The 26,624-nt window shown below is 43.5% G+C and overlaps 1 protein-coding gene across 6 annotated transcripts in view; it reads right to left on the bottom strand.

The window, feature by feature from the left end:
- pcdh7b (protocadherin 7b) overlaps nt 1-26,624 on the bottom strand; it is a 111,310-nt gene that overhangs the window by 10,016 nt on the left and 74,670 nt on the right. The window lies entirely within an intron of this gene.

Genomic DNA, 26,624 nt, shown 5'->3' with positions numbered 1-26,624 from the left:
GCACACAACTAAAGGTAGCTGTGGGGAATAAAAAGGAAGGAAATGGAGGGAAAGAGCAGAAGAAGAAAGCGAGAGAATGGCCTAAGAGGAGAAAATAAGGTGAGGAAGGAAGTGTTCCTGAGAGAAAGCAGCGGCGAGAAAAAGAATAGGTGCTAAATTATTAACGCGGTGACGGCGAGATCAGACAGAACAATATCCACAGGAAAAGGCGATATTTGTCTTTCTCTTGCTGAGATGTTTGCCAGACAATTAAGGAGGGATGGAAGATACGCAGTGGTGCGGGGGAAAATGAGAACAAAAGGGGAGTCCTGGGGAGCAATGACCTTTGAAAACGCAAGTCATGGTGTGCACCGCAAGCAACATCATTAATTGATGGCATTAACATCAGAAGTGGAGTTTTTTTTTTTCCCCAATGGCACAGCAAGTTTAAATCTAAACCTCAAACATCTAACCCCTGTTCACCCTGTTGAAATCGTGTAAGCGGGAGGGTATTTGGATTGAAGGAGCGGAAAATAACAAATCGTCCGTCCCTCGTAATTACTGTTCTAGAAATAACTATTTATCATTAGTGCTTCGGTACAAAATCACACTCTGTTCATGAGTCTATTTGACCCGCTTTGGCCTTTTTCATAACCAACATCTCTCCACGTTGCGGTAACCTTTTCACTTCAGCAGCGCTGCTCATAGGCCAGCTGGAGGAATGCTGTTGAATGTGGCAGCAGGTGATCTATTCTCTGCCTCCCGAGCTTCTTGAAGTATTTACTCCCTGGCAAGAGCAACTAAGGAAATAATCTGGACCCTCCGCCATGCCTGGAGAGGTGCAAGACGGCCACAAGGAATAGGAGTGAGCGAGGAAGCCTGATCGGGTATTGTAATGAGCTGTCACCTCCTTTTGCCTCACTTCACAAGGTGCCTAACCTCTGTGTGGACCGAAGACACACACAAAAAAAATATGCATGGAACCCTCCTGTATTTATAGGCAGAAAAATACTAGTCTATGTGACATCACTTTTCATTTCATTCTCCCTTTTTTAGCGGCTGCCTGCAGCCCATACGCTAACGAGCATTACAATAACACTCCAAGTCGGCATTATGGGTATGATATGGCTGCTTTTTTCTTTCAGCGGGGTCAATACTCTTTCTGAAATAATGAATGTACTGCGGCCTGCTCCTGAGGTAATTAATTGAGGAGAGATTAACTAGCATAATTTCATTCTGGTGACGATCTCTCAGCCAATTATCAAATGCGGCTTGCACTCTCCTTACCCTCTGCACATGTCCTCTGTCTCTCTGGGCCTCAGCACTCAAAGCCGAAGACCCCATAAATAAAGTGTCCCCGCGTGTCATGCTCTCTCATTCATCTTGCATGCATACGCTCTCGGACATACGTGTGTGCATACACGTGCAGACGGAGCCCCTCGTACAGCAGGTGGTTGCCGTGTTTACAGGAAACATTTTCTCTTTCCCTGTCTCTCACATATACATGCATAAACAAAGACGCCGCGGAGCGTGTCCTGATAGCACTTCTGACCCAGCCTCATCTATAAGGGCAACAGCAGCAGAATGATGTAGAGAGGAGAAGAGCCGAGTGACTCATCCACTCTCCTAGTAAGACTGATGGCGCCGACTTCCTGCCGCACACACACGCCTTCTGAAACAACACCAAATACCTCCTAGCTGAGCCGAGTCTCACAACGAAAGGATTTTCTCATCAGACTTTCATATTATGATGGAAACATAATGCTTATAATCACCTTTACGAGCTACAACTCACATCTTTGTATATGTAATTCAGTTCTGCTTGAAAAACCCCCAATTACAATATAAAATAATGCACTGTGTCAACCCCCTCATGCCCACCACACACCCCTCCGTTTATGTGTGTTTTCTTCAGCGCGCCACTCTGAGCTTATACAGAATACTCTGGAAGCACCATAAGGATTAGAATTAGTTGCTCTGCTATGGTGCACACATGCAACACTGCTAGCGACCGATAAAACAATATGGCAGGCTCAGCTCATTTTCACTGCACACACACACACACACACACACACACACACACACATTTGCCACTTCTGCAATGTAGCGAGTCTTTTTTTAACCATGCAGGGTGTGTGAAGCATTTTGTGTGCCGACGCTCAGCATTCGCAGCCGCAGAAAAGGAAGACAAGCACACAGTATTAATTGATAAGACAAACACAGAATACACACGAAGGGGCGGTGAGTGTGTAGAAAATGGTAGGGCTTACTGAGCTACTGTGAGAGTGTGAGCAAGCGGGTAAATCAGTTAAAAAAAAAACACAAAGAATGTGTGCGTTGTTGTTTACTATTTCTCTAAATTCTCTTCTCACACATACATCCACGCCGTCCCTCCCCCCCCTCTCTCTCTCCAGTTTTTAGAAAAAGAAGTGTCATTGCTTCTCCTCCACTGCTACTCTTATCGCACACTCCCAGGCACACTCACACAATAGCCTGTTTTACACCATTAAATGGTTATTTGTCAAAATACAATTTCAATTAAATCCTCCCTAAAATAAAAATAAGAAAACTCTGTGATTTGTGCTTTTTTTTTTTACTGATTGCGCTAATAGGAGAAAACATCTAAATCACGGGCTTGCTTGTAGGTGGAGAAGGAGGTGAGAACTGTATGAACGGTGCAGTTCCGAAGATAGGGCCATTTCAGAAAATATGAGACTGTGGCTTTGGGGGGATGTTTTTTTTTTTTTATTTATTTTTTTTTTATCTGATACAGTTAAAACGAATGGGAATTGCAGAGAACATACTTTATGTTCAGCACATGTTCAGCCGTAAGCAGCACGTTCTTTAAGAAGAAATACAGCATTATACAACTTGGCAAAGGCGCTCACACATTAGCAGCACATTTGCATCAGAATTTCATTATGTGTCCTGCTTACCAGAAAGATTTAGTATGACCCACTTATCACAAATTCTTTATGCGTTACATAATTTTTCAAAATATAAACAAGGATCCCTGCAACTTTCTTATTTTATATTTCAAATGAAATAAAAAAAAAAAAACATCCCTACAAAATAATATATACTGTCCCCACTGAATGTCTAAAACAAAGGCACCACTTGTGGTAAGGAGTTAGCAGTGGCGGGCTAGCTGGTTAGCATGTGAGTCAGCCAAATAGCACCCACTATCTACCGTTCTTGTCATCCTGAGTGTGGCAATTAGCTCAGAGCTGCTAGCACAGTCTGGGCCAGAATAAGCTGGGCACAGTGAGTCACGACCTTAATGGAAAGCTAGTGGTGGAAATCTGGCGGGGGTAATTATGTTGACCTAAAGGGACGATGTTTTCAGTTTTTCAGCATGTAGGCTCATAAACAGGCAAAGCGAGCTCGACTCACAGCCAGGAAAGGCAAATTATCTGGGGTCCTGCGTTTCCCTGCAGGGATTAGTTTTCTGTTTTTCAGCAGGTTCTGAAAACATGATGGACTTTTGTGTTGTATCTAAAAACTCTGACAGATACAGAGCCGACTGTGATTTTGGAGGATCATTTTTTTTTTCGAAAGGAGCAATATACATGATTTTGAACATAAATATGGCAGAAAACAACTATCTGCTGTAAGAGATAACAATGTAGTGGAGTAATGGTGTCCTCAGCAGAGATTGAAGTCATACTCCTGTGATAGGTGCAATATGAGCCTCCCTGTTTGATGTTTTGAAAGCCAGTCTGGCCACATGTGCATGCTAGTGCATGTTAGTGCATGTGAATCCCTCTCTTTGAAACTGTTAAATATTATCATAATGACCAAACAGACTGAAAGTGACCTTCCACACTGCACTGGAAAGGCAAAAGTGCACTCCGGCATTACAAAATTATGCACATTAAACTATTGGCAAATTCAAAATCTCCTTTATAATATATAGTGATAAATGTAATCATAATCTAATTGAATGGGACATCTTCTGCAGTGGCAACTCAAATCCCATCTTTTACTAGAAACCAAAACTAAAAAAATGACTTCCACCCTTCACCTAGCTTTTATGTGTGTCGTTTTGGTCATTTGTCCTCTCTGTCCTGAGAATTATTAATTCACACATTTGTTAAAATTTAATAATGTGCAAAACAGCACAAGACACAGCTTTGCACAGTAATGACCCGGGAAAACAAATAAGCGATCAGACAGATTTTAGTGGGTTTTTTCCCCCCCAGGACAGATGGAACACCGACTGGGAAGGTTAAAAACAAACTGCATCAAATGGCTGTGCACAGTGCAGCCCCTGATGAAAGCGCTAAAAGGATGTGCCAGTCAGCAAACAGGTTCTCCAGCACCTCTTTAATGTATCCTTGAGTCTGACCAGGGAGCCTCTGCTGTGTAAAAACCTCCCGCAGTGTTTTGAGTGTTCGAGAATGAAAGCGAGAGCTTCAGTGACAGCATTGTGGCCTCATCCTACACTATGGTAGACATCTGGTGAAGGAGTCCTAATCAGCCACATTTGCATATTATTCATATGTACAAAACATGTCTAGATGGACTGTGTGACGACAAAATGTGCTAACAGATTGGGCTTGCTCCAATACGAGAGGTTTGAGAGCTCACTAAGAATCGAGATCTTGGATTTCTCGAGTGCTTTAAACACTCTCCAGCCACTGTTGCTCGGGCAGAAGCTCAGAATGATACAGCCTGATAACGCCAAGGTGTCCTGGATTATAGACTATCTCGCAGATAGGCCACAGTTTGTTCCCTTCTGGAGCAGTATATTGGATTTGCTGCTGCAGAGAGGCACCGTGCTGTCACCTTCCTTTTTCACTCTCTATCTTTGACTTGCGACTCAACTGTGGGTCACGCCACCTCCAGATTTTCTCTGATGATTCCTCCATTATGGACTGCATCCATAAGGGGAAGGAGGAGGTGTATATGATGGCAGCACTGGTGGGGAGATCTGGTGCTTGGTGCAAGGATGACCATCTGCAAGCTTATAAACAAGATTTTATGCTGGAGGTCTTAGAGCTCAGTACAGCATATGTCTGTACATTGTTTTTCTTTTTAACTGTATTCTCCTTCATTTGAGCAAAGAACAGGCCTGAAAGTTTTTGCTGCACACTGAACCCCTCTTCTCCTTCTTGTTTTGCCTCACCAGCTAAGGGGGTGTCAGCAGCAGTGACACACCACATTTTAAATTTTCATCATCACATGATTCTTGAGCAGCAAACGCCACAAGGAGACAACAAGGCTCTTCCCAGTCATCACTCACAAGTCGCTTCCAATCCTTGAAGCTCCAAATCTAGATTCGCATACAAGTGGACACTTGAAAGCGGAGCTCGTATTAACATTTGCATGTATCACAGAGATGAACACAAAAGGGAGATGATTGGAAGTGAAACCTGCTCTGGATTTCAGTTTCTAACCATGCTCCCTTTTTCAAACCCACAACGTACACCCTTTTTAACAGGCCAGTTTAGCAATATAGAAAAACAGCGCCTCGACTGGAGCCATACACGGTGTATTATTTAAAGCACCAGGGGCCCAATTTGTCACTCTGGCGGGCTCATCACAGGCGAACATCCTTTATGAAATGCACTTTTCACGCTGCCTGTCGGAGGGATCAAAGCTGCAGCAGCCTTGCCCGGTTCTCCCTCTTCGGTTTCCCTGCTCCGATTCCCACTGACAAAATGAGTCAATTTAAACCAAATGGATCCCATATCAAAATAACGAGAGTGACTGAGGGAGATAGACGGGGAGAAAGAGATTCATGTTGTGGGTGGGTGAAGTTTGGACAGGTGGGCTCTATTTAGGAAACATGGACTTTGGCCTCTTCTCTTCAGACCGGAAATAGTTGGAAATAGGACAGAAATTCCATCACAGTAGTTGAGCTGAAATCAGTTTTCGACAAAATTGAGTAGATGGTCAGATGTAGTGTGTAAAAATAGAGGTTGTGGTTGAAGTAGCTGTATTGCTGGCCTGATCGAGACGTCAAATAGACTGTGTCCATTTCAACATAATATTGGTTCATTCAATTTCAGTTAAACCTTTATATCCTGAAGGGAAAATTCAGTGAAATTTTCAGTTAAGTCTAGTGGAACCTTCAAAAAATGTCATATTCTACATTTTTTGACCAAATATTGAAGTTTGTATGGTATTGTAACACTCCATAAAAGCTCAAATCTGCAATCTTATTATACATAGTATAATGACAATAAAGAACATTCTATTCTATTCTATACCATGGTTTTAACTTAGATTTATTGAAACTGAAGCTGCAGTTGGAAGCTAACATTTGCTATCCCGCATCAACAGCAAGCATTAGCTTTTAGCATGTTTGGCTAGAGTATCTTATGTGGCCTAAACTAACCCTGCATTGCAAATCGCAGACTTTTTATTACTCCGCTAAGGAACGCAGTGGACATATGTGATGATCGGCATACATTTGTCTGTCTGTCTGTCTGTCTGTCTGTCTGTTTGCAACATTACTCAAAAACGGAGTAATAGATTTGGATGAAATTTTCAGGGAAGGTCAGAAATGAAACAAGGACCAAGTGATTAGATTTTGGCATAATGCGGCTTATAGTGTGGATCCATGGATTTGTTAAAGATGTCTGTATTGCGAGAGCAGCAAGTGACAACAAGTGAACACTACGTCAGCTGCCTGCTGGCGATCACATGATTGCGATCCTACTACAAATCAACTGCTGCTGACTTATCGGGACTTATTCGTTGGAAATTATACAACGAAAAATTGATTAAATTATGGGGGTGTTTATGAGTCCCATCAATTCCTGCCGGCCGCTACATATTTAGGTCACGCGATTCGGTATCCATACATAACATACACATGAATAACACACGCCTGTGCTCAGTGCAAGGTCATTTTGTTTGTGGGTACATCTATATTAAATGGCCGCAATCTATGTTGCCATGATTTCTGATCATCAATAACTACTAAACAAGAAAAGCACTCAAAGAACGCAGTTGACGTATCATTTCTGATGGATGAAATCTTTAATAAAAAATTACCTTGTGAGCACAGGCATCTGTTATGTATGTGCAGGTTATGTATTTATACTGAATCACGTGTAAATTAGTCTTATAAAGGTCTGTTGATCAGTTGATCACTTTGTTTTGCTAGAGTTAAAATAACCGTTCCCTCCAGGCTTTTATTTTGAAGGCGTATTTTTAATGCTATGGGTTTTTATTCTGTAACCATTCCAGCGGCACAGGAAGTGTTTATCTAAGAACCGGTTTCTTGACATGACAAAGACGCTGCCGAAAAGTCCGAAAATTCATGTGAAGGTGAAAGAAAACGGTTCCACACTGTTGCTGTCTAGTAAATGATGTGTATAAACTTAGAAGCACCTAGCTGGAATGAGGACAAGCTCTTACGATGTTTCCTGAAGAAAGGAGTGAAGGACAGAAAGGTGAATTTGTGTTCAAAATATGGCTGACGGCTGATTGTAAATAAAGGCTTTGTGAAACATCAGGAGCTTCACCACTATCTGTCTGGGGTTTGTTCCTTGTATGATTTCCAATGGATAAATCACTGTCAATTTGTAGTAGAATCGCAATCATGTGATCGTCAGCAGGTAACTGACACAGTGTTCACGTCATGGTTACAACAACGCCATGTCGGCAGCTATATCTAGCAATGGGAAATCCTTAACCAATCCGTGGATCCAGATTATAAGCCACATCACTGCCAAAATTTAATGAGATGGTCCTTGTGTCATCTCTGACTTTCCCTGAAAATTTCATCCAAATCCGTTAGTCCGTTTTTGAGTAATGTTTCACACTGACAGACAGACAGATTCATAGACAAACGTACGCCGATCGTCACATAACTCCACCGTTCCTTGGCGGAGTAAAAAAGGCTGCATTTATTTTAAAAAATGCAGCATTTCTGACAATGCTATATGGAAGAATGAACACCCTTAGTGGAGTACTACACTCTCTGAGTGCTTTTCTAGTTTTTGCTTTTAGTGCAAAGGCCAACTGTAGCTGTACTTACAAAGCATGTCTCTTTGCATGCAGTGCGCATACAACTTGAATGTACTCCTTTGCCATACTATTGCACTTTGAACTTTTACTCTCTTACTCATATTTAAGTTACAGTCTCTAGCTCAAAATTTAATGTAAAAAGAGAAAGTACACGATTTGGAACACAGGGTTGCACTTAATTATGCTGTCAGCCGTCATTGCAGCATCTGTCACCTGTTTGTGCTCTCTCGATACTTTGTGCTTGTTTATACTGGCATAAGACACCGCAACGTATCTTCCGCTGCACAGTGGATTGTGGGTCAGAATGGCTAGAAAAGCACGCTGGCTTGCATACTGCAAAATATATACAGGACATCTGGTGTTTTTGCCAACTGCCTTTGACAGAGAATCTATTGAGACATGTTTTTCTGGCACACTAAGTATAGCAGCATGGGTCATGGAGCAGACCCTCGCTATTGACAGTGCGGGGTTTAAAAGAGTGTCAGTAAAAATCCTAATTCTGCATCATAGTTTGAGTCTGAAGCACCTCTTTCAGACACGGCACAGATAAGTGGCTAGTTCAAAGGGGCATTTGGTCATGGGCTGGAGGTGGGGGCACTTCCAATGGGAACAAAAAGCCGGTATTACCTGCCTGTTTTGAAAGCTTTAATTCTCAGCTGCCAGAAGTTGCAAAGGACTTCTAATCTGACACTGATCAGCAGTTCTTGAGAACTCCTACTGATATTTTGTGCAAAATTGCACCTTAAAGAGACACTTGAGGATTGTAAATTAATACACGAAGAGTTCAAAAGCCTCGTGTTCGCCTCAGCATTCTGCACCTCACTTCTGGCTCACATGATATTCGAATTAATGTGACATTAAGTGACAGAGAGTATGTAACATAACTTCACTGTGCCTTTTCTCCTTTGCCTTTGAAGCACAGAAAACATGCTTCATTATTCACACAGCTTGACAGGCCTATTTTTCCCCCTTCTACTCTCCCCCCCACCACCATCACCTCCCCTCCCCCGTTTTAGCAAAGCTCTGGACCAATTGATTTTTCCTCTTTCCTCTGTCTGTCTTTTTTTTCGCCCCCCCGTCCTTGATTCTAATGCTTCTGGGTTGTGGGAAATATTTATTCACATTGATCGACGGCAGAGCTGATGGGTCTTTCATGAGCGTCAGAACTCAAACTGTTTTTGTCCCACCGATGTCTCCAAATATCAATCACCAGTGGGAGAAGTGCGGGCCGGACTGCAGATTAGGGCAATAAAGCCCCAAAGGCCAGACTCATTTTCCTACAACTGAATAGAGAACAGAAAAATATACACCAGATGGCAACAGTCTGACCTGTGATGAAGTGTTTGTGGATTCTGCGATGAGTCCTGCGAGCTCTCAGTGGTCAGAGACAATGTTTTAAGAGACAAATAGAACTCTTCTTCGAATAAATGAAATACCTGAAGCGCATCCAGACATGTGTGTCCGGAAGGTGCAGAATCATTTGGAGAGCTATGCATGATGTGTTACTGAGGGCCAGAGGGAGCATTCTGATGATAATTCCTGCATCTGCGTGGTCCCTATTAAAAATGCAGCGCCGACAGGATGTTTTCTGCATCAAATTTTCACAGCATCAAGCAGTCTCGACAGCCCCGTCTAACGCACACACAGACTGAACAGCGATGGAGTTCGCAAAGCCTGGGTATCTCTTCCTTTCTCCCTGAATGAATGCAGTATGGATTTTGCATGAGGGACCCAGACAGAGTATTGTGTCATGGTTCATAGACAGTGGTATTCCTCAGGGACCTTCGCTTCTGTTGGCTCGCTATCCCCGAGACGCACACCTTCACCACCGACTTACGTCACTGTTTACTATCTCTCTTATACACAAAACCACGTCGCAATACCTGTGAAGCCGTCCTGGTATGTAGTAACAGTCATTTACACATTATGTAGAGAACACTACGCGTGCTATATGGGCGTCGTGTACAGTCCACTGACATAATATACAGTGCAGTCAGCAGCCAAGCTAGTAAACACATTATGTCTAATCCTCATGAATATCACGACCCGTGCTGACTCAACTGCTCTTTTTCGTATTTTCATATTCATATTCTGCTGTCGCATCCCAGCTAAAAGCACATCATTCCAGCAAAATAAAACTCTGCGAATCCCCGTTCCACCAATTGCTGCATGCAAGGTCATATGTAAATAGGTTTCCCTTGCAGCGAGGGGAGACAGAGGCATCACCACCCGTGTCAGCATCATAAAAAATGGCAAAAGCCGTGTTTGATAAATATGCCTGGCGCACAGTCGCACACATTCCCTTGGCCTAAGCAAATAGCATATGAAGAAATAGAGGGCTCTGGAAGTTTCAGCTCTGTAGAGGGGCGATGGAGATGTATGCTCACTACTTCACCCTCATTATCACCCTCACAGTACATAATCTTATGTTCTCTTGTCATGTGTGCAGGTCTGCAATTTGGGCCCTATTAAGACTGTTATCATGGGGGAAAGCTTTCAAGAAAAGAGTTGTAGTGGTTGTAAAGTGATATTAAAGTAATACTACTTCAGAATCATCGCTTTTTAAGCACAGAGCTAGACTCCCAACTTAATTCGAGCAAAGCTGACAGAGACTTTTCTTTCTATCCAGTTCACTGGTTGAAAGATTAGCATTGTCTGTGTCCTCTGATGAAAAGAACCCACTAAGAATAGGACGGAAGAGATGAGACAACACTATAGCATATACAGCGAGAAAGCGGGTGAGTCATACGAGGCTCTGGAGCTATGGAAGAGTATACTGTGTTAATACCTGATGAGTGCCTTTAAAAAAAAAGTAATAATATGTATTTACTTCCTTTGTTTCCTCTTGAGAGTGGAATGGGAGCAGGTTGTTGAGTTACGGTGGAGTGTGCCACCAAATTAAGAGAGAGAGAGAAACATAATCAGTGAGTGGTAGAGAAAGAGTGAGAGATGCAAGTGTGTAAGAGAGAGAGAGAGAGAAAGTGAGAGAGACTGGTAATATGCTTGGGAATTTAATAAGGCTCAGCGCTCCTCAATAATATCACCCGCTTCACAGAGTCCTCTGGGAAACATGAAATGTGCCGATAAAGGATGATGCCTTCCTCTGACAAACGGGGTGTGCTAAAAGCGCTGTAGAGGGGGGAAAAAAACAGAAGAAGAAAAAAAACAGCCACGTGTCGCCGCCATAGCTAGCGCACATGTTAATGTGCCCCAGGCTACACTTTAAAGAATTATTCACTTTCTTCTCCTTATGCTGCAATTCTCCAAACTTCCCCTTCTTTAAGGTCACACATGCTGCACACTTATTCAGACTCCTGCTGAATATTGTCTGCTTTATTCACGGAATTGTTACTGGACACAGGCAGCGGTTTTAAGAGAGTTTCTGTTTGTATGTTAATCGGCCTATGAGCATTTGAGCTTGACCAGACAGGTTGAATATAAAGAAAATTGCGGTATGATGGGCACTACAGCTTTGTAGCAATATGGACACCCATGCACAGTACAGGGGGGTAACGGACAGGGAGGGAAGATGGGAGAAAGGGGTAGTGAGAGTGAAGGAGACGGTAAATGGTAACCAGCGAACACATGCTTTTATCTATACACTGAAGCTCTCTAACAATAAACTTGATTTAGCACTATCAGTTACATTTGAAGCATCCATACATCCATTACCTGTACGCTGCTTATTCCTCATTAGGGTTGGAAGGCTGGAGTCTATCCCACCTGACTTAGGGTGAAGACAGGGTACACCCTGGACCAGGGGTGGACTGGGACAAAAAATCAGCCCTGGCATTTTTGGCCCAGACCAACCCACAACATTATCAGTTGACTGAATCAAGCACTAATTTTTGAATGTAATGACAAAAAACTGACAGAGGTCGAGTTTTCAGATCAAAAATTCAAAAACGTCTTTAGAGACCTATACAAACTTGTTGACAAGTTGGAGAAAAAAAAATTGCAATCCACTAGAGCAGGGCTATTCAACTAAAATTCAAAGTGGTCCAGTCTGAGAAAATGTATTAAAGCAAAGTCCCGGAATATCATAATGTCTAACCTGAATTAGTAGAATATATGTTGATATAACCTAGTAGTATTATTAGCGTCTGCATGTAATCAATAACTGACCATCAACTCAAATAAATTCAGTACGGTTCAAAAAACACTTCGGCAACTGTTTTTTTTATAAATAACTTTTTATATAACTGTACATCTTAAAATAAAGTGCAGAACTTAAAAAAAAAAGGCTGAACAACCTGAACCAACTTATAGACATAGTTGATACCTACCTTGGCAAAAGTGCTAACCACCAAGCCACTGTGCAGCCACATTTGAAACAATATTCGTGAATTTCTGTTTTGCACCATTTTTATGGACTTGCCCTGAGTTGCTCTTAAGTGTGACCCTACTCAAGTATGTCAAACTCAATATGTTCATGTTGACACCAACACAACCGAGAAATGCACCCCCCTTAACCTGTCATGTCCTGTCAAACGAACAGAGAAAGACAGCCTTTCGCTCTGTTGAGTCCTATGACATTTACATACCGCACTGCCTGGTAGTGTGGGAATCACCCCAAGGCTATACCAGGCCTTGAATTTAGGACAGGCGCTTTTTTTTTTTTCAGTCAGCTGAAACCCCACCACCCTACACACCCCTCCTGTCCCCTCTCTTGTCACTACCTCGCCGGGACCTGCTCACGCTTGACAAAAAGAACCCCAAACATGTACCTTGCTCCACTGCCGCCAAAACGGCCTGCTGGCTTTCAGACGGGGGACGCAAAGCGTGAAAGGGGAAAAAAACATGGCCCATTTCTCTCTTCTCTCATACCCCTCCTCTTGCCTTTCCCTCTGAGCATCTGAGCAGACATTGATGTTCACATTCTCTCTTTCATGGCAACTCTGTCCATCAAGGCTCACCTGCTCTTTTGTCTCCGCTAATCCGTTCTCACACTTGCTCAATCTTCCTATGTTGTCTTTTTAAAAAAAATCCTTCAGTAATTTTGAATGTTCCCCTCGTTGTCCCCATAGTCACTCTTTCCTTCTCCCCCGTCCTGTTACCCCCACCCTCCCCGCCACCCCCCATTTCTCTCATTATCTGCCTCTGTCTCCGCTGATCAGCCGACGACTCCCTATTGGCAAATTCATGAGATTGATCATTTTTACACGGGTGGGTGGATTTACTAAAAGGGCCCCTCTCCTCTCTTTCCCGATACACGGCTCCTACACAGTGCGCTATGTGGCACCCACAACCTTGCCGGTAAGACTCTGAAGCCATATCACTTAACATGCACTGGGCTCAACTCCCAGGAGGAGAGAGAGGGAGGCTATGAGAGAGCAGGAGAGAAGGAGAAGAAAGCAGAGTAGCTTCTGAGCAGAATACTAATAAAGTGGAGCACTTGAGAAAAAGGAGTAGGGAAAAGACAGTGGCAGCGTTCTGGTGCTACAAAATTACCACTTAATTTGATTCAATACTGTAGCATCTCGTATTTCTATTCTTCTCGTGCTTGCGTGCACGGCCGTCTGTTTTTATGTGAATACGACTGTGTGCAAAAGTGTGCCCGCATGCAAAGATACAGAGTTATAGAGCTTTCCACTTAAGATATTCATATGCCTTCGGGACTTTGGGCGCTCCATTCTTTCTCTCTTTTTTTCTTTAATGTCTGCACCCATGTGAGTGTGTTTTTTTAGCAGATATATATGTGTGTGAGCTTCTGTGAGTAGAAAGAGAGGGAGAGGTTGCATTAGCATGATTAAAAGGACAGTAACAAATGACTGCTGTCTCAGAGAAGCCATGTGACTGTCACAACAGGATATAGGCCAAGTATATCAAGACACACACACCCTCCCTGATGATTTCTTCTTAAAGAGAGAGAGATGGAGTCCTGGGAGCTGAGGACTGAAGAATTCTGAGCAACACACCAACTATACAGCACCTTATATGTGTGCCATTGGAGACTCCTTGTATATGTTGCATATCGTATTTAAGAAGCTGGGTGGGATGTGAGTGTGTTCAGATGCATCTAATATTAATGCGCACATGGTCGCTGGTGAAGCCTCATTATCACAATTTCCTTTAGGAGAATACAGAATAGAGAGTTTCTTTCATTGCTACAACTGCTGAGTTGCAGGCAAAGGCGGCCTCTAAAAATAGCCTCAAGGTTTCATGTGCTGTAAACCCCTCTCTATCCTCTTGTACTGGGTAGAAGTGGTGGAAAAGCTTTTTTTTTAAACTGGTTTTGCACATTATTATTCATTCACTCTGTAGACTATTTCTCTTCATTTCAACTTTTAATCACTTAGCCGAGAATTATTTGCCTGGTGCTGGAAAGTTCATTGGCTCAGCTTGCAATAATAACCATTCTGAATGGATAAAGTCATTAAATCCTGCCTATCACTTGGCTAATACTTACCCATGGCTCTGCAATAAACCTTTGCTAGCCAAGTGTCCTTTCTTCCAATTCCACTCAGACTAGGGAAGAAGCTGTAACCTTGTTCATGTTAGCATAGTGGAAAGAACATGTTTCTATCTTTGCCCGTGGCAGCATTGAGCTGGCATTCATTAATATTAGAGGCAGCGGAAGAGAGAGAGTGCAAGAAAAAGATTGTGCGCTACATTAGCAGCCAGATTTATTGACGTCTTTGCGCCGTGAATGTGGCAGGTGCTCTTAGGCTACTTGTGAACAGCAGAACTCCCCTCAACTCCTGCCTCTGGAGATAAGTTTTTGGGGAAAAAAACACACACGCACGGCATTCTGTCAAGGTTGCTGAGATGTTGCAGGAACTTTATGAATGTTCTCTGTCTTGTCAGGGCACAGTGTGCAGCCTCTCACTGACAGCAAGTACAAAATGATGGAGGGTCTGTGCACGACGTTGCCAACGGCTGAAAATCACCTGCTGGACCTGCGGCCAGACCTTGAAAACAGTCTTAGACCACTTTTGTGGTCTCTAAGTCATATTTTAAATCTTTCAAAGTGCTCACTTATGAGAAGGAACTTTGGTACAGAACACAGTGCCACATCTTTCCAAGACAGGGTGTGGGAAGGACAAAGAAGAATAAATTGCCACCTAAGATGCCTTCGCAACAGTTTCTTAAAAGCAACCATTAAATTAAGTTTCTTTTTAACTTTCTGGATGAGTTGAGCTCATTTTGACAATTATAAATTACTCATGTTGACAATTATGTTCTATTGTCTCGACAAGATGGTTGGTAGCGTGCCAAATTAACCCAAAACCTTGTTTAGTGCAGCTTGTTTATCAATCAAGAAGTCTTTCATTGGCACTCACTGCACAGTGCTTCTCTCTGCATCTTTTTATTCGACAACCCATGCCTGCTTCAGCGTTGACACTACTTAATTCAAGTCTAAACATGCCACGGTCTTTGCTTTTTAAACCCAGCTACAGGAGACGGAGCACTGTCAGATCTCTGTTGAGCCACAGCATGCAGCTCATTTATTTTTTGCTTTATGAGACACTTAGAGTTTTATATGGTTTCACCAGATGAATCTGCAACATCGGTCACGCTTAAATTACAAGAGGAGACATGAATGAATGTAATATATACATTCTCCGTAACAGTCTCGAGTTTCTTACACTGGAACACCGCAGGATTCATTTCTTGGCTGTACCCATGGCCACAATCATAACCTTTTAACCCCAGCTCATATGTCTCTCTCAGGCCGGCGGCAAACAGCGAGCTCCATCACTCACTGGATGGGAACTGATGTATGGAACGACGCATCGGTTCAATACAGTTTAATTGTATTAGGCCTAAAGTATGAGATTAGTCTTCAAATCTGTCCAGAAGAAACGAGGATGCTATGTGAGTGCCGGCGGTAGCGTATTAAATTGATGTGAATCCGACACAGTCGAAAGGGGGGGAAAAGCCGACTCTGGTCTCAGGAGATAATGACTGCTTGGTTTGTTTCTGCGGGTCAGCCTGGCTATTTCAGGGCTGGGGAGGTGTAGTCATTGATGTGTCAAAACTATTTATCCTCCCTCATCGCTAAATATTCCATGCAACTCGATTTCCATCCCCCATACCTTGCTTAAAGCTGACCAAGCTCTGAGACAACTTGCCTGGTGTGGCACTTGTGAAATAAATTAGAAAAGGGAAGGGGAGAATAAACCACATTTTCCCTGGATTTAGTAGCGAGGGAGCCGCAGCGAGAATCAAAGGAATGAGCTTAGGCTATGAAACACCATCTATTCTTGGATTCTGTTTGTCCTATATTTTTGAGAGTTACAGCATAGCATAAATAAACATGCTATAGTGTGCTTTTCAAATGGTTTTGTGTCATGTGAAAGGCCTCGGTGTCCGTGGTTCAAAAAAAGAATAGAGAACAAGCGCTTCTCCCAGGAAGCTGCACAGAGCCGGAGCACATTGCAACACCATAAACAATACAAGCTCATTTATCTGTTTCCTTAAATTCACCAGTGCATTATATAGAGCATATTGTGTCATCCTTCAAATTGCCTTGAACAAAGCTTCCGTGTTTGCATGTGTGGGAGTGCAACGACACATAAACGCAGCAACCAATCTTCAACACTATGCACAGATTTTGGAATTCAAGCACAGAGCCATTCCGGGTAGTAAATCTCCACCAATCGATTGGAGCTGTGGATATCACAACAAGGCAGGAAAGCCCACCAAATATTTAATACACAACAAACATATCAGCCGCTAACAGCTGAGTACGGATTAGGCCATCTTCCTGAAAGTGAGCGCATATTTACTGACACAAACAAGCTAGGGAGCATATTACTGCGATACACATTGCTCAGTGCCAGCATATGGAGGTGCAGAATGACTGTGGCTGTGACATTTGTTGCAAAAAGGAAAAATAAACAATGCTGTGGAATGCTCAGTGAAAGATCGACAGATTTAGATGTCGGTTAATGTTGAGATTAAGGCTGTTTTAGCGTCAGTAGTCACGCATATAATATTTGAAATAAGTGCTGTTAAGAGAGATAAGCTGGCGTTAATGCATTGGTAACACATTTCTTGACTAGTTGAATGTATTGCACAGATATTACAGCGTTAAAGCAATGGAATTTCTCTGCATACTTGTTTATGTTTGCCCCTTACCCTCATACTTCTTTTCCTCCTTTGCTGTTTGAAGGCATTTTGATAGAAGAGCGCCCGCCACTGGTAAACAGGAAAAACAAATGGGCTCTGAGCTCATGGACGTAGATGGCTATTGTTTTTTATTGATTGCCATCGGCTGAGGAGCTGGTGACAGGGAGTCTCCACTCATCAGGGCAGGTTATCGATTAGCTGAGGAGGAGCAGCAGGGGTGCATAAAGGGGTCAAGCGTGCAGGCGAAATAAGTTGGAATGCGGATTGTTGGAAAAGAAAAGGCATTGCCGCAATCCCTGACACCGGTAATTAATGTGTGGAATGCAGTCAATTCCTCTTCAGATGGGAAAGGGCTGTTGCAAAGTCAACACTTTGCTTGTATAAGTGCACGGTCTGACTTCCATGAGCATTTAAAGGATGAATGTGTGCTGCAGAAGTCAGTCTGGTGCACTGCAACGTCAGGTAGAGGGTCGCACTTACTGTCTGTTTAAGAATACAGCGTTCTTGAGCGGACTGAAACATGAATGGTGCTATTAATAGCATAGCCGTAAATGCCTCCATAGATAAACGTGTATATCCCTATCCCTCTAAATAAGCATCCTTATGTTGGAGCAGTCTGTGCTTAGAGGACACCAGTACACTCAGAGGTGGGTGAGACAGATGACATTTTGAACCCCCGCAAGGACTGAATCATTACAAGCACCTCCCCACTGGAAGTGTGGCGGGATCAGCAATATTTCACACTGACAGAAGGACCTGACAGCAGGCGTCCACACACAAACCCGACTCCTCTTCCCCCTGTTATTTATTTATTTCACTGTCTCTTTCTTTGTCCCCCCCCATATATTTGGGAGTTGCCAGATTGGATCAAAAGCACATCAAATTCAAAGGCACTCCTTTACTCGAACACAAACTTGAAGAGGTGCGTTCACACACACGCACAACAAGCAGAGTGTGTGATTAGAAATCTTAAACTCCACAGATTTTCCAGACATTCCTCTTTATGTTTCTAATCAGCAGCTGAATGTAAATGTGTCTTTGGCTCCAGCTGGAGTGATAGGAGCAGAATCAGTATGTGTCTGCTTAACGCCAAAGTGTTTAAAATGCCCGCTGTGTGCCCCTCTATCTTTTTCCCCTCTCTACTCTTCTTTCTTCTCTCTGACTTTGTTGCTGATGTATATGCAGAAGACACAACATTAGGACTCTGGTTCAGTTGATTGAACCCATTTGCTGCAGACTCTTGCCTCTATCCCCGCTCTCATTAGATAATACCTTATCACACAACAGTTCACTTGTACCTCTCTTACATCTTACAAAGAAGATGAGCTCATTTGATCTGAATACTCCGTTTTTAATGCATTTCGTTGCATGTAGTATTTATTTTTATTTGGGCCAGAGCCTTTCTTCTCCTTCAGGATGCATGAATAGTGCAGCATTCTTGGCTGTGAGCGCTTTAACAAGAAACACACAAAGCCTTGGAAGTCTAAGTTTGACTCCGGGGCAAGTTTTTTCCTCTCTGCTCCGCCCTCCACCCATGCACCCGACTCTCACCTCGTTTTTTTTTTTTTTTTTTTGCACCATCAAAATGAAACGAATTGGAAATAACAGCTCCGTCTTTGGCAGTGCGTCCGAACAATCAAGACATATCAGCTTTGGGAGCTACTGACATGGAAAGATGTTTGCTGACAGAGATGGTGCTAAATCATGTAGGAGGAGTCTTCCTTTTGTCTTCTGCCATGCCAAGGAAAGGACACCTCTGCTTGGGTGGCCTACATTGCCCTTTGGGATTAAGGGTTGCATCCCCCCAACTATCTCTCTAATGTTGTGCTCCCATTTGCTGATTAAATATCTCAACTTCTATGTGTTATAAAGCTGAGGTTTATCCAATATTTAACAGATTAATTTGAGCATTTGTTTCCCAGTGAGCAGGTCTTGGCATAAAAACGGGCAAGAACTGGCAAGGTTCCTTTGGAAATAGATGCCAAATAAATAAGTAAATAAACAATTCCGTCGATTTCTGTTGGTGTCAAAACATAATTCAGGAATTTTCCAACGTTTTTCAGAGCTACTAGAAATTAAGCCTTAACTCACCATTGACTCTACAAAAATGATTCTACTCTCAGCAACCATGAGCGGTGACTAATACCATTTGCCGGGATCAATTAGGCTGATTGGCTTAGGCTCTGTCTTGGCCAGCCCAGGGGGTTGGCAGTTGCAGACAAGTTGTCCAATTAAGTGAGCACAAGCACTTGCCAATAATGGGTGAATAATGGGCCTTAAGGGGAGCGTGATTCATCTCCAATGTTAGGCACCAGGGAGGCAGCCATTGAGTGTGTAAAAACCATAGATTTCTCTTTTCAGATTACAATCAATATCACCCCCATGGCTTTGACAATGGCCTCAGTGAAGGATTAGACTGTAAAGATGGTGGTATCCTGGGTTGATGCCAATAGTTATTTTCCAACCCGCTCCCTGAGTGTACAGTAGCACAAATGTCAGCATGCGCTCTTCAGAAAAGGTGAATACAATCAGACTCAGGGTTAGCATTTGCATTGAACTCACTAGCTCATTGTGGCATCTAGGTATTATTAGGTTGTCGGGCACACATACCTGTAAAAGATTATGTTAATCTAATTTACATATGTAGGGCAAGCACTTTCCTAAGAATATGACAAGACTGGTCCCTTTGTATCATGTTACATGGGAAACCAGGCTAAACTACTTAAAGTGCCATTTGACTTGCTCAGAGGGAAGGTTACTTTCAGTGAGGAGGTCACAGTTTTAGCATTTGTTCCTCCTTCTCCTTCTCTCTCCTACTTCCCTCTTGAAGTCTTGAATAATTGTCAATAAGCAGTTGAAAGGCTTTAATTTCTTCTGACATTACATCCAGCTCCTATCTCCCTCCCCTCTCTTTTACTCTCCGTATCTCTTTTGTTGATGTGTCTAGTACTGGCAGGTTTCTTAATGTCACATGTAAGCAGCTGTAATTTAATGCGTCGGGCGCTGCGTCTGACAGTCGCACGTTTAATCTCCCCCTGTCGAATGCTTGTTAGTACCACCACCTGATCATAGGCCCGGAGTGGGAGATGCCACAGCGTGTACAAAAGGACCATTTGAAATGGGAGTGAAAGATGAGCTATAGAAAGGTAGTCATCTTTGATTCGTTCTTTTATCTCCCTTGTTTCCGCTCCCTGTACATAGTTATTTAGGATGTAACCATATCATGGTGAGGAGAAGAAGCGGTCTTCCAGCTTCATAGTATTATTTATATGTTCATTTCAACTGTAAGACAGCCCTCACTCCCCTTCTGCACCTATCTTCTTTACTTTCCCCCTATTTCCTTCTGCTTCCCAGGTTTCTGCCTCTGTCCAACCGTGCACGCGGCACATTGGGGTCAGCAACAAAACGGATGACATCAACAGGGGAATGTGCACACGTGTGCACACACAATCGCTCCCCCATGCACACATTCCCTCGCTGATACCAAAGCTGTCAATCATGATGGCCTGAGAAATGTGTGCTTTGGTGCAGCAACAAGCTGGAAAAAATACAAATCCTCTGTGAAGCTGTAGACACCCCTTCTCTCCACTATCTCCTCTTCCCCCTCCTTCCATTCCTCTCTACCTTAGCCTCCGCCACTCCTCTCTTCTTGTTCATCCTCCTTTTGGTACAATGTGTAATCCCTCTTTCGTGATAGCGTATTTGTTCTGGTACCTACTTTATTGGTTGCCTGCAGATAATTGTTTAGAGAACACATTGCAGTTTTAGTTAAGATTTAAAACTCAGACACAGGGGCCAGAGAGGGAAGCCAGTGACGTGCAGTCTGAATCTCATTAGACATATTTGAACATCAGAGCTGCATGAGTTTTCGCTGACCATAATGCCATGCAGTTACTAGCGGGGCATTATGGGAGAAAAAGCAATTTGCTGCGGCAAAGCTCAATGGCCTCATGAATCAAGCCAATATGGACAAGGCGGGAGCAGTTAAGAGACCAGTACACGGTGCCTGGAGATTTCACTTAATGCTGTTCTGTTACAAAAAAAAAAAAAAAAAAAAATATGCAACATCATGGTACCTCAGCCTACAGGGTAATATCCTTTTGTGCTGTCACATTGTCATCGGTTTTTAAACAACAAGCTTTTGGTGGGAAACCTTAGTAAAGCACCTGCACAGGTCAAAGATCTGTGAGTAGAAAGCACATCTGAAAATGCTCCCAGTTTGTATACATTTTTAATCGCAAATATGACACTGGCAGTCATTGGAGACACACACACACACACAAAAAAAACAACCTGTTAGCTTTGGGTTGTCAACAAGGGCTGAGTTAAAACACCTGTCATACCCCACTGCCAACCCCTTCCTGGTAGGTAGCTGCACTGCTCAAGCTGCTAATGATAATGACGGTAATCAAAACATTGGCACTAATGCTGTTAATAGCGATGATAGCACTAATGAGGACGCTACCTGGGAGACTGTTTGCTTAAGCTGTTTTCCTGGTTCACCCTCTGGGACCATAGAAAGACGGCCTGATATCCTGTTGCTGTTGCCTCCTCGATGTCCTGAAAGGCATTCATCTACACCGGCGATCTGCTAATACACACCGCTAATTACAAACAAGGGAAATGAGGTAACAGCAAAGAGCCTCGTGGGTTTGGATATGCACCCTGACTCCGTTCTCTCCCCGGTACAACCTCTCGCCCCCTTCCTCCCCAGAGAGTCACAACAACTTTCTAAACAGCTATTTTTTTCTTAGTCCTCTGTTTTGCGGTTGAACTGAAAACACACAGGGGTGTGAAAGTAGGAAGGAAATGGGCATGTTGTTATTCTCTCAGCCTCTCTGTGCAGCAATTAAAACCTGAAATATTAGTCTGCAAAATGGCTGCATTAATGATCAACGTTGCAGCGGAATGGCAAAAACATGGCAAAGAGAAAGATGCAGAAAAGAGCTCTTAAGCTTGTCCATGTTGATGAAAGCTATTTATATACAGTATTTTCTGCTTCCTGACAAAAGTATGGGGGAGGAAAGGAGGCGGGGGATTACAATGTTGTGGGACCACCTTTGTAATGCTAAATCCCATTCTAAATCTGCCAGTATTGATTGGCCATCACAAGCATCCATTTACAAAACAGAGGATTGTGGGGGGGGGGGGGGGGGGGGGGGGGGGGGGGGATTGGGGAGGGGGTGCGGGGTGGACAAAGCAACACAAGGCGCTCCCAAGTGGCCGACACTGGATAAAACCGAAGCCAGCCTCACTGAGCCTGCGCAGAAAGCAAACAGAAAAACCAAGGATAATGCTCTCCCTCTCATCTACTGTTTCCACTCGCCACAAGCACTAGGGAGGGAATAATCGCCAGAGCAAGACAGAGCTAGAACAGAAAAAAAAGAGAAAGAAAAGGGTAGAAATGAGCCCTCCTGCTTCCATTTGGCTTGAATATCTGGCAGTTGCCCTTTAAGAGTGAGAGTCTGCAGGGTCCAATTGGAGATGGGAGCCCAATCCCCTGTTCGGTCATTAAAAGCAGTTTCTAGAATGGCATCCATCTGCTGCTCCCTCATTACTGCTGTGAGTGATGGTGGTAATGTTCCTAAATACGGTACTGGCGAATTGTCATTGTGACCCTTGACTCAGGAAGTGGACACAAGCCGGCTAATGATGCCAGCGCGTAGACAGAAGTGAGCTCTGGGTTTCCAACTTGGACTCGATGCAGGTGGTGCACGCCGTCGCATCATTAAGCTTAAATGGCTTGTCCTTTCGGTGACGCGCCGCTCCTCGCCACTGTGTTCCGTCTGTGCTCTGGCAGCCACCTGCATTAACACGAAGGGGTTACGAGCGTTCAATCGAGGATTGCTCATCACCGCCGAACGTCAATCAACATCGTCTGCCTCTCTGCCTCCTGGACCTGTTTCTTTTCTTCACTGCCTTTGACATATGGAAAACTCAGATGTGTGAAATGAGTAATAAAGCGTCGCTAAAGAGCTAAGCTGTGACTCAGCAAACAGCACATTCACTGAGGATAAAAGCCTTTTCCACGGCAGCCATTTTGATTTCACAAGTGCAACGTCAAGTTGAGTCTGCCGTTATTTTCCCCTCAGCAGAGTGAAAATCTTTCCAGTGCTCGGAATGTTTTTTTTTTTTTTGCAGCTTTCCTCTAAACTAGCGCCTCCCGCCTCTGCTCTTGATCCATAGCTGCAGTGTTCACTCCCATTAATTACCTGCTTACAGAGGCTCTGCATTAGGCCTGCCAAGACACCAACAGAAATAGACCGAGAGAGAGTCGCTCGTGTTCTTTGGGTCTGTGAAGAATGTCTTACCATTCACACATACAAACACCCAAACCGCTCCGCGTTGTTCCCTCCAGACAAACACACACACACACAAACGACGCTGCTAACAACCTCATATGCATGCGGCTGTGAATCTAAATATGTAAATACATACAGTAAAATCAAACACAACATGCAGACTTGTATGTGCGCGCACACACAGTTATTACTCATCACTCCAAGCGGTGTGAGGTACCCTGGTGTTGAGTGTATTTACCTGGAAGAGAGGAATATACAGTACACCAAGGACTAATGAGCTCTGTGTGCAGACCAGTCCCCCAAGTATATCACACACACTCGCTCTCACATTCAAACTCCACGTTTTCCTCTCTGTCTCTGCTGCATCCCCACCTCCGACACCCCTTTCGTCATTTTTTGCAATCCCTCTGTGTGCGTCTCACTTCTCCTCCTCCTCTCCTCATTCCTGTTTTCTCCTCTCCTCCCTATTTCCCTTTTTCTCTCTCTCCCCGAGGCATATCCCAGGGAGCCTGACTGATCCAGCGGCTGTTTGTTTGGAGTGCAGTTGATAGGGCACTTGGGTACCTTTGGGCACAAAGAAGGGAGACGTATGAGGAGAGGGAAAGGCAGGAGAGAGTGATTGTGATGCTCCACTATGTGCACTTGGAGGGAGGAAGGAAGTCGTAGGTGTCAGAGGATGAGGCAGTGTGTATATAGCAATAGGTGGTGACGTTTCACCCAAAGTTTGGGTGAAACCTTGATCCCTAGTATTTGCCATGTTCTACCCTGGAGCTATATGAAAAAGTTTCCAAACCCCACAGTCAATGTAACCTACTCTACACCTCTAAAAGTATGATCAAAGTCCTGGCAGTGCAGAATGTAGGAAACGGTTGAAATCCTCTAGCAGGCAGCAACACGGTTTAAATCTCCCATTGCTTGATTTCCTATTTTACTTTGTGGTATTGATCAGTGAGTGTGTATAAAGATGGATGAACTCTCTGTGACATCACCCAAAAATAGAGGTTCTGAAGCTTATTGTGGTAACTGCAGCCACTGAATTAATTATGCATACTCTGAAGCCTTAATGCAAGTTAAGCAGATGAGTTGCGTAAAAAATTCACCTCATGAGCAGGAAAATTTGCTGTAGGAACCAAAACCATTCTTTGTACCAGGCTGTAAACAAGTTTATTGCTGCTGTAAAGTTGGGCATTTTAACATGGGAGTCTATGGGGATTGGCTCACATTTGGAGCCTGCTTCAAGTGGCTGTTTGAGGAACTGCAGATTCATTTTTCAGCCGTGGAGGTTGCTGCTTGCTACTGATATAAATAGGCTTGTAGTACATTTTCAGGAAAATCCGTTCAAAAACAATGTACAAGTCAAAAACAAAAAGCTCCAGTTTATAAGAAAACAGTTCTGCTCAAAGATGTGCAACTTTGCCCATAATGGCCTTATCTTATGGTTGGAAACTGGATATAAAATCATCGTATCGGTCAACACATTCCCCAACCCAGTATGCTGCATATTATGAGGTCATTGGGATGAGGCCAAGTAGATGTTTAATATGAGTGAATTTCATATTTTTTGTTTTGAAAATGCTTTTCCACATGAGAATTAGAGGCTAGATAGAGGAAGCTTTATTTCATACTGAACTTGAATGGCAAACATCCACCAACAGGCTCCACCTAAAAGCTTTTACTCTTGCCAAAAAATAGCACACAAGTACTTGTACATTGATTGACAAACAACAAAACCCTGTTGGACACCGCGATTCGTCATGTTGCTAAGGAAACCCAAACACACACACACACACACACAAATGTGCACTCGTTTCACATGACAGGAACACAATAAAAGGGACACTCTAATCCCATAAAAGGTGTCTTTGTGGTATATGAAGCCACTGCACTGCGGTCTACTTCACTTTGCTGGTAATTATCACTGTCTGCCTGGGAGACAGAGACAGTAATGCTTCATTACAAAGTACAGGAAAGACGGAGGAGAGTGAGAGGAAGAGAACAGACCAGGAGGGGGAAAATAGCAATGGAGGCGTATCATTTTAGGCCCAGTTGCCTGAAAACACAGGAAAAGGAAGGAGAAGAGTTTGAGAAATAGAAAGTGCACAAGATGAGTAGATGTACGAGAGAGAAACCCCTCAGAAACGAATCCCGTTCGCCCCCATGGGACGACCGCCTGTCTGTGAGGACCAATTGGCGGCTTCAAAATGAACCAAATCCAGTTCAGAGGAAAACGTAGTAGACTCTCCAATTCAATTTCATTATTCCACCTTTAATTACTTGCTCAATTTGGGGCTAAAGCATACCGTGATTAAAATGGACACTATTTAATAACCCCAGCCCCCTCCAAAAGGAACACACCTTGAAGATGGAATAATTAAAGCAGCGGTGAGATAAGATTCATATCACCCCTCTCTTACTCACTCCCCGCAAATTGGATGTGCTCTAATGAGAGAGCAGAGTGAGTCAGTGAAGGGAGCGAGCAACAATAAGGGGGGAAAAAAAGAGAGAAATTGACCGAATGAGCGAATGGCGGAAGGATTTGATGGACAAGTAGCAGGGTTGAGGAGACAAGTGTGAGGATGTGAGACGTGGTAAAAAGATGGTTTGTGGAAATGGAGAGCAGGCACTGATTCAGTATTGATTTGACCAATCTGAGGAGTCAGATTCGCAATGTTTTACGCCGCTGATACTTGGGAAAGTGGTTCCTGTGTTGTGAAGGGTAAATGGACTGAAGAATGTGGGTGGGTTAGCAGGGTTGACTTTGCATGTGTCCAGCGGTGCCCCCAGAGGATGGCTATTTAAAGAAAGGGACAGACAGCAGTCTCCCTCGCTACTCCCACCGAGAAATGAGGAGAGAGAAGTGGGGCAGGACATTTTCAGCGTCCTCCACGCAAACACACACATACTCATGCCAAATCCGCACAGGCAGCATCTGAAGCTCTCGTCTGCTTTTTTTTTTTTTTTTTTTTTTAAGGGCGCTTCGCATTTAGAGGGAACGGACTGGACATGTGCGTACCTCCGCTTAATCATACCCAGTGGGCCTGAGGTCACAAGCCAAAACGCTAACAAATGTGGGAGTTTTGCACTTTTAGAATTTGGAAAGAGTTTTTAACAAGAATTTTGCATCCACACTTTTTGAGACCAGCCTCTCTACTGAACCAGACAGCTAATTTATTTATTTACTCTGATATTAAAAGCATGTCTGTGTGGGGGGATTTGTGTGTCCGTACAAGCGTGAGGGAGATTGTATCGCATGTATGTGTGTTTGTTTGTGTGCAACTGTAAAAA

This window comes from Amphiprion ocellaris, chromosome 23, assembly GCF_022539595.1.
Source record: "Amphiprion ocellaris isolate individual 3 ecotype Okinawa chromosome 23, ASM2253959v1, whole genome shotgun sequence".
NCBI classification, from domain to species: domain Eukaryota; kingdom Metazoa; phylum Chordata; class Actinopteri; family Pomacentridae; genus Amphiprion; species Amphiprion ocellaris.
This window is presented reverse-complemented; position numbering and strand designations above follow the sequence as displayed.